The sequence below is a fragment of the Eriocheir sinensis genome, chromosome 11 (assembly GCF_024679095.1).
Source record: "Eriocheir sinensis breed Jianghai 21 chromosome 11, ASM2467909v1, whole genome shotgun sequence".
Taxonomy (NCBI): Eukaryota; Metazoa; Arthropoda; class Malacostraca; order Decapoda; family Varunidae; genus Eriocheir; species Eriocheir sinensis.
In genome coordinates this window covers 15,931,623-15,940,761 of record NC_066519.1, presented here as the reverse complement: position 1 = coordinate 15,940,761, position 9,139 = coordinate 15,931,623, and the positions used below count along the sequence as shown (strand labels likewise).

Here is a 9,139-nt window from a genome sequence, read left to right as displayed (position 1 = left end):
TATATATATATATATATATATATATATATATATATATATATATATATATATATATATATATATTCAAATCCTTAATAATGTGTGTAGTCTTGTACTAAAATTAACTAACTATACAAAAAGATGTTTATTGATCAATGCATAAACTGCCGTGTACAAAGTCTAGAGCGGCCTGCCAAGTAGAGTGTGTCCATGACTTTGTGTCATATAATTGTTAGAGAACCGTCTTTATCCTCTTAGCCGTGGTACAATCAAAAGGGAGGTGTTGGAAGAACGCAGAGGTGGGGTCAGACGAGCAGTTCAGCGCACCAGACCACCAGCCCGGCGGCCAGGCCCACGGCCAGCACCACGAACATTCCCTGCAACACGAAGACATGCATGATAGGTCCTCATTCTATTATTTTTTATCAATTTACTACTTGTACAGTTTTTTTCATTGAATTGTGTATTTGCCTTGTATTTTGTGTTATCTACTCTTTCGACCCTCATAAGGCAGGGGGCTCGCAAAGGTGTAAAGTGTAAATCACATGTAAGGGAGGCATGAAGCGATCTGCCACATTCCATTTCATTTTTAATCAGGTGATTTACTTATGTGTGATTGTGTGTTGTTTTACTGTTGTCGCCTGTGTGAGTGCGGTGTGCAATAGGACAGTGTTGTTGCGTACAGCTGTGTATATTACATATTAACTCATTTTATTTAAGTATATTGGACTAAAATGAGAAATCACTTATCATCTAGTAAGATGTTTTCGGAACTGCTGCTATTTTAGAAGAATGGATTCAAAATGTTGACTGGTTTAGCATGACACTGGTGGAGTTTACTTATTTTCGTTAGTTCTCTCGTCGTTGTGTATGCTGTATTATTGTCGTTATTGTTGTTGTCCACTTCCCGAATTATATCGCATGGAAACCTTTGTCATATAATTTCTCACCCACAGGTTTTTGAAGGAGAGGGAAGTGGTGGAAAGCACTTTTTTAGGGATAATGCTGCACCGGGTGTAGTTCGGCACATTCTTCCTCCAGTACACGAAGAGTCCTGATTCCCATAAAGCCATCACCCTGGGCAATGCAACAGATTTTTCAAGTCTCCCTATATCATAGCAAGACGTGAATCTTACCATCATTGAAGTACAGAATAATTATTATCAATCAAGGAATATCAGGTATATCAGGTGCTGCAAGGAGTTGTTGACGGTGCTGAATATCGATAAAATTTTAGACTAAGTATCATAAATAAACTGCTCAGCTGGTTTTTTATTTTATTTACTTTGCATAGGACTATTAAGTAAATCAAAGAAATTCAATTTTGAGTTTACTAGTGAAAAAAATTAGTAGCAAAAAAAACTCGAACCCTTGAACAGAAAAACTGAGCCTGACTTAAGACGTGTTCACGTGTGTTCCTGGCACGTGGTATGTTATCACCTGGGGTTGAGGGCGTGCATGATGGGACTGTTCTTTCGACTCATTGGAGCTGAAGAAAACGGGAGAAAACCCTCACTCGATACATAAAAATCACAGCGACCTGTTGAAAATAAATATAAGCGTTGAATGTGAAGAAAACGATGGTGATATTTACCAATCAAGTGGCAATGCAGGAAGTCATGATCTGGGAAGAAGTACTCGGAGGGGATAGAGGAGGAAAAAAAAAACATAGCTTGGGGAAAGAATAACTTCGAACCCAGGCAATGATACAAATAATCAGATTTTTAATAGTAAGATGGAGCGTGTTTGGCAAGAGAATGGTGTACTATTAGTGTTCTGCCATTCCTGACATGCACCTTTAGAACTTGGCCCCTTACAAGGTTCTAGAAAAAAAGCTAATAAATGTGCAGATAAGAATGTTAACAGAAAATAATGATGAAGAGATGGGAGGCGATCATCGTGGCGAAGATAACAGGTTAGGCGTACAGGTGTTGCCTTGTATAGGCCAACCGTTTTCTTGCAAACTCCTTACGTTCTTATATTCTTATGTTCTATAGTTTTGACGATAGAAAAGATAATATTGATTTTGGCAGGTCATATCATATTTAGATATCAGAGCATAAGGACAATCAACGTAACAGATGAAGAGACATATATCCATGAGGAAAATGTTTGCCGAAGAAGAGTACACTGACGTTTGGCAGTGAGAAGTTGAAGACTACAAAAAAAGGAGAGAAAGGACTATATTGAGTATACAAACCATTCTGAGAGACATCCAGGGCCACCAAGGTTTTGAGAGCCCCTGATGTGTCGACGAGCACGTGGTCCCCGGCCCTCACCAGGTTTTCCAGGCTATTCTGAAATTGTGCCTGCGTGTGGAACAGCAGACGACCCTCCTCCTCCAGCAGCGCCACCTCCCGGAACACGCCGGACTGGACTTCCTGGGACAAATGAAACACTGATACAATACTGTAGCAGTATTAGTTGTCTGGTTATATGATGTCGACCAATGTTGATAATTGCTGATGGAGACCGAGTACTGATCATCCAATCTTACACGCAAACGGCAGTAACATTACTTTTTCCAGCCACAAAAAATACATTACACTTACTCTAATGAACTGTTCATTACTGGAATACTTCTGAAATATCATAGCAACGTCGGGATCGTTGAGGACATCTCGCAGAGTTTGGAAGGGCTGTAGGAGATATCTCACGGCCAGGAGGGACATAAGGTTCCCTGCATAACTTTTAGTCAGCACCAGCGTCGTCAGCATCCACAGCCCCAGCACCAGACGCTCCATAACCCTCCACTCCGCGGGCAGCACAATGTCTGCGTTGGAAGTGAGTGAGGCGGAGTTAGTTTTCACTGGGGAGCGACAGTTGTTCCTTGAGAGCAAGAAAGCCCTCAAGGCGCAAGGCAGAAGGGGCAAAAGAAGCTCCTAGAGGCCTCACCTTGCTGGAGGATGACACGGACACAGCTGAAGGCGTTTTTGGCCGGCCAGCCGCTGCAGCTCAACGTGCTGCCGGGCAGACAAGAGGGAAGCAGATGCAGGACGGCGAGCACGCTCAGCAGCGCTGTCAGGGTGGCCGCCCACACCAGGGGCATCAGGGGTAGCATGAAGCCCCACGGGTCCACTTTTAGGCCTCCAAGTCCACTTACTATTCTTGCTTCATCATTCCAGACGGCAAGACTATGTTCAAAAGCGTCCGCCCGAACCGGTGTTAGAATGAAGGGTCCAGCACCAAGATCGGCCTCCTGGACCACGGAAAATGCTAAAATTGGATAGAGGAATCCACATGCATTGTAAGAAATCACATATCTTCATTATACCTTCTTACACATAACACTGTCCTCTAAACTGGTATGCAGAGCATAGGTACAGTCTCACCTCCCGGATCACCATGCCCAGCATGCCGGTCCAGGACCCGTCAGGAAGCTTGGTGCCGAAGGTTCTCTCGGGGGACACAACATACCTGTACCTGAATATCGGGAGTCCAGTGAAAGACATGACTGTTTCCTTGGACATGTGGGTCACTAGACGCAAACTTTCTGATCTGTAATTTGAAGCTGCTTGCAAACTTACGTAAAGTTCATGGCCTGGGCGAAGTATCTAACGGTGTCATCGATGTGTCCTTGAAATTCTATGCGGTATCCATCAGGGCCGTCGGGGTCCTCTATCCACGTTATCGTGTGGTGAGGCAGCAGCTCGATTGCCACTACCAAGCTCGGGGCCGAGCTGAACCTGTGAGTAAAGTACATTATCGGAAGATTGCGTTATCGTCAGTTTTATGTAGTTGCATTATTGTAGTAATGTTAGGAATATATGTTATATTCATACTGTCAAGTGGATATTGTTTTTGAATTACCAACACATTAAATTTTTCAGGAAAAAACTCGTGCACGGAGTCACGCGTCCACTCCGTCCGTGGAGTCCAGGTGGCGACCCTCCTGGGCGGGACTGCCGGGGAGCTGAACGGCGCGGCCACGTACACCCCGACGCTGCTGGGTTATGTGCATATATACATGTGTGTGTGTGTGTGTGTGTGTGTGTATATATATATATATATATATATATATATATATATATATATATATATATATATATATATATATATATATATATATATATATATATATATATATATATATATATATATATATATATATATATATATATATATATATATATATATATATATATATATATATATATATATATATATATATATATATATATATATATATATATATATATATATATATATATATATATATATATATATATATATATATATATATATATATATATAAACTCTGGAACAATCTTCCTTCATATGTATTTCTCCTGCCTACGACTTTAACTCTTTCAGAAGGAGGGTATCAGGACACCTCTTTGGATTCTTTTTAGAGCCATGAGTAGGGCTTTTTTTATTATTATTCTTTTTGTGCCCTTGAGCTGTCTCCTTTGTATATATATATATATATATATATATATATATATATATATATATATATATATATATATATATATATATATATATATATATATATATACACACACACACACACACACACACACACACACACACACACACACACACACACACACACATTTTACAAAAGGGCACAAATCAATATTTTTTTACTATTATATTTCTTAATCATTTAAGTTTAATATTTGACCAAACTACAGTGGTCTTTAGCTGCGGTTGTCTACAGTTGTGGTAAAAGTTAAAATGCATGACATCGTTAATTCTAACATGAGGAAATAACTTCGAGTTTCCAATGGAGATACAATGCGTAATCACCTGGCGGTGGCCTCGTCCCTCGCGACGTGGAGCAGCATGGCGTTCCTGTTGGAGAGCAGGCCGTGCAGGCCGCCCAGCTCGCTGAGCGGGAGGCGAGTGAGGACAAGGATCCTCGTCGACCACCTGAGGGCATGACGCCTGAGTGACAGGCGAGCGAAGGCGGCGAGGAAGGCTGCGTCGTCGCTCACCACCACCAGTGCCAGGCAGTGCCACAGCTCACCCATCTAGGGGCGTGAAGGTGCCAAGTGTCTTCTCCGTAAATAACTATAATAAAGTACATCGAACAGTAAGATTTAGTTATACATAATTTATTGTTTCATTTTTTCTGAGGAATGACTTACCTGGCGAACCTTGTCGACCGTCGCCATGAGGGATGCATTGCCGTGCAGTCCGTCGTCCGCTGCTCGTAGAAGAGCGACTCCCTGCAGCTGGGATCCTTTGATATTCTGAAGGGGGCAAAGGCGATGAACTAAGGATGGGCGTTTTGAGGTTCGTAATAAGATTTTTTTTGTGTGTGTGTGGTCAAGCATAGGTGTAGAAACGCTATCGTGTTTCGATAATATTTTTTTTTGTATTAATGCACCAGAATACATCTTGATGTATTACATTAAGTGTCCAAAAGTACGAGAGATTTCTTAAGGTGTAACTGAAGAATGAATTCCTCGCCTCTGTGCGCACCTTGAGTAAGCCAGGTGGTGTCTGTCCGGGGCTGATCACTAAGAGCGCCATTGGACACCCGTAGTGAGACAGGGACGACGACAGGACCGCCTGCACTGCCCCGAGCGTCGCTAGCTCGGTGCCTTCTGTCCAGGAAAAACAAAAGAGATATACTTGTACACAATAACATTGTTTTCTTACCAAGAAAGTGTTGCACTGAAGCTAATACTTAACTCACTTAGTTGATTACCTGAGGAATGACGCAGCAAAGCAGCAGAGAACAGGGAGCGACTTGCCAGGAAGAGAAGCGTTAGTGTGCCGCCGCCCACCATCTGGACGGCAATGCAGACTTATTATTGAGCCGTCACCTTTGGGACCGTATTTATTAAGAATATAAAAAAATAACGTATTATGATTAGCTTGTTTCAAAAAATTCAGTTTTGAGCTTCAGGATGTTCCCCGGAAAACATGAGAAAAACGGCAGATGGTTATGTTTATGCTGTATGCCACAACCACAATAACATAGTATAGAATTCCAAGCTTTTCTGCTAAAACCAGAAGTAGGATCTTGGGAATAGGGAAACACATTTTGCACTTTGAGTATTTCACATTCATTTATTATGTGATATTGGCAGTAACTTTTTAGACTGATTTCAGAACCCTTTAGTTCCTAAAACTGAGAAAATATACGACTACATAAGAACATAAGAACATAGGAGTCTGCAAGAGGCCGGTAGGCCTGTACGAGGCAGCTCCTCTACTGTGGCATGGGTTTGAATGCGCCTTTGTGGTGTACGGGTTTTGCCTCTCTTTCGAGTTTTTCGATAATTGGGTGCCTGGGAAAACTTGGGCAGGTGAAATGAGGAAGCCCGGGTGCCACACCTGTCCTGTCCCGGAGTGATGGGTTCCTACTCAGCACAGGCTCAAGGGCACAGAGGCTGTTCATTGCGCTGACGCAAAGCGCAACTTGGTGTGTGCCCCCCACCTCTAATTTTACCTCTACCTCTTTTCAGTGTCGTGTTGAATTAGTGATAACAGCACTTGAAACAGTTAGTAGATTTTAAGTCACAACGTCCAAATGTATCAGGATGAAATACTTAAACACTTTAAAGGTATCCTACTGGTCCTCTTATTACAATACATGAAATATTAATGCTGGTTCCATGTTCTTTTTTAAAAGTTATAGATACAGATAGCTGTATGCAGCTTGAGTCGTGTATGCTGAAGTCCAAAATAATAATAATACAAAACTAGTTTCGTTAATATGATTTCACACCGGAGAGTCGATATGAAGGAATGCTGAACTGACAGCGATGTACTGAAACATCAGATCATTGTAGTACTGAATGTATGCATCCAAGTCATGTATTTTTGTCGCCATACAGGAACGTGCATTGCTTGATCGATTGTAAACGTTCCCTTCCTCTTTCCATCGGTTGATCCACCTGCACACGGTTGATGGACTGACGCCGGTTTCCCTTGCGATCGTTTTACAGGTGTTCCCCTTGATCCACATAGACACAAACTTGCACCTTGCGGCTAAACTAGTCGGCTGGAAGGGATATCGAGTCATCGTTCCTTTGAAGGTCTCCTGTATTCAAGAATGACACGTTTAATGTTTTAAGTTTTTTTAGTCAAGAATAAATATGTTTGGGAGTGTAGTATTTCTGTAGTCTCAAACACAGCATGACAGTAATACCGTAGACTATTGCCTGCTCGTCTCTGCTACTGTCTTTTTCGGCAACAAGTGGCAGCGGACGAGTTTCTTACCGTGAGGAATGTGGCGAGGCTCAGGTGTGACTGCTTGCAGGTACAGCAGAAGGCTGAGGTCTGCTCCTTGCTTGCGTGCGTTTATAAAAAAATGTCTGCTGCGCAAATTACATAATCTGATGAAGTTAGGCACCACAGAAAACTGGAGCGAATCACCGCGTTGCTTACCAAATGACAGAGCCCCTCTCTGGCCGAGACTGCATGTCATGAAAATGAAAACCTATAATTGAAACTCATTAAAAATACTGCCCATGCCTTACGTACGTGGTTTGATAGTTTCTTAGTCCCTTATTCTCTCAATATTGTTTATCTCGTTATGGGTCCAACGTCCCTGCTCACGACTAGCAATTAGTGCAGCCTCTGACCTGGGTTGGGTAGGGCGAAGGCTGCTAATCTTGTCTGTAAAGCCCAAATCTCAGCCCGATTCAGAATCAGTAGCAGAGGTCGGGGTCGCGGCGTGAGCCTCGACTTTTCATAAAATTCCCCTTTCCTTCTTTTCCCCTTTCTTCTGTTTCATCTCCCTATCTTCTCCCTTCTACCTCTCCTTATTCCGCCTTCTTTTTTCTTCCCAACAGGAGACAAGTTTTTCTATACCCGCGCTTACCGCCCTCCCCTTTCTTTCTCTCGGCCTTGTAGCATGAACTGTACCGTAATATCCCATCTCCCGACATCTCCTTCTCTTCTTCACTCGTGTTCCCCCTCTCCTCCCTCTCCCTCTGGGCCCTGCAACGGGCGGCTCTTCCAAAGACACTTGCGCTGCTCCCGTGTCAGAAGGAAATAGCCTCATACCCCTACTGTCGGTCCCTTGTTTCTGTGTGTCATCCACTGGACTCGCGATCGACAAGCAAGACTCTCCCCGAATGAGCATGGGGCTCAGGTGACGGATCTCTGGGCACGGCTGGAACCTAACATCCCGCCCACACACACCCGGGATGCGGGACACACTCGAGAGGTCCGAGTCTGCGTTATTTAGAGATATGAGAAAACCCCTTTTCATATTATTTACCCCGGTAGTCATTCCCCATAAAGTGTGTATGGGTAGTCGTATTCGAAACACATCATAAGAAAATATTTGGTCATCAGTAAACAGTACATGAAGTAAACTTGTTAACGTGAGGATGATGGAGACGATTCTGAAGAGACACAGAGTTGCTACCGACGAGCAGCTCGGCACACCAGACCACAAGCCCGGCGGCCAGACCCACGGCCAGCACCGCGAACACTTCCTAAAACAAAAAAAAGGACCATAATAGAAAACTTAATGTTCTCATATCTCATTTTTCATTATTTTTAACACCCACAGCTATTGCTATTTGTTAAAATCTTATTTTGTTATTGTACTTCGAATTTATATATCCCATGATATGATGGAACATGTGATAGGGAATGATTCTGTGCCAGAGTTTTTTTTTTTTTTTTTTTACAGCTCAAGGGCACCAAAAAAAAAAAAAAAAAAAAAAAAAAGCCCGCTACTCGCTGCTCCTGAAAAAGAATTAAAAGAGGTGGCCGAAAGAAAGATCAATTTCGGAAGGAGAGGTGTCCTGATACCCTCCTCTTGAAAGAGTTCAAGTCGTAGACAGGAGGAAATACAGATGAAGGAAGATTGTTCCAGAATTTACCAGCGTGAGGGATGAAAGAGTGAAGATGCTGGTTAATTCTTGCATAAGGGGTTTGGACAGTGTAGGGATGAGCATGAGTAGAAAGTCGTGTGCAGCTGGGCCGCGGGAGGGGGGGAGGCATGCAGTTAGCAAGTTCAGAAGAGCAGTCAGCGTGGAAATATTGATAGAAGATAGAAAGAGAGGCAACATCGCGGCGGAATTTAAGAGGTAGAAGACTATCAGTAGGAGGAGGAGAGCTGATGAGACGAAGAGCCTTAGACTCCACTCTGTCCAGAAGAGCTGTGTGAGTGGAGCACCCCCACACGTGAGATGCATACTCCATACGAGGGCGGACAAGGCCCCTGTATATGGATAGCAACTGC

The 9,139-nt window shown here is 42.9% G+C and overlaps 1 pseudogene; it reads right to left on the bottom strand.

Moving 5' to 3' along the window:
• Positions 1–2,177: 2,177 nt before the first annotated feature.
• LOC126997146 (uncharacterized) lies at positions 2,178–4,971 on the bottom strand (annotated as a pseudogene).
• Positions 4,972–9,139: the final 4,168 nt, after the last annotated feature.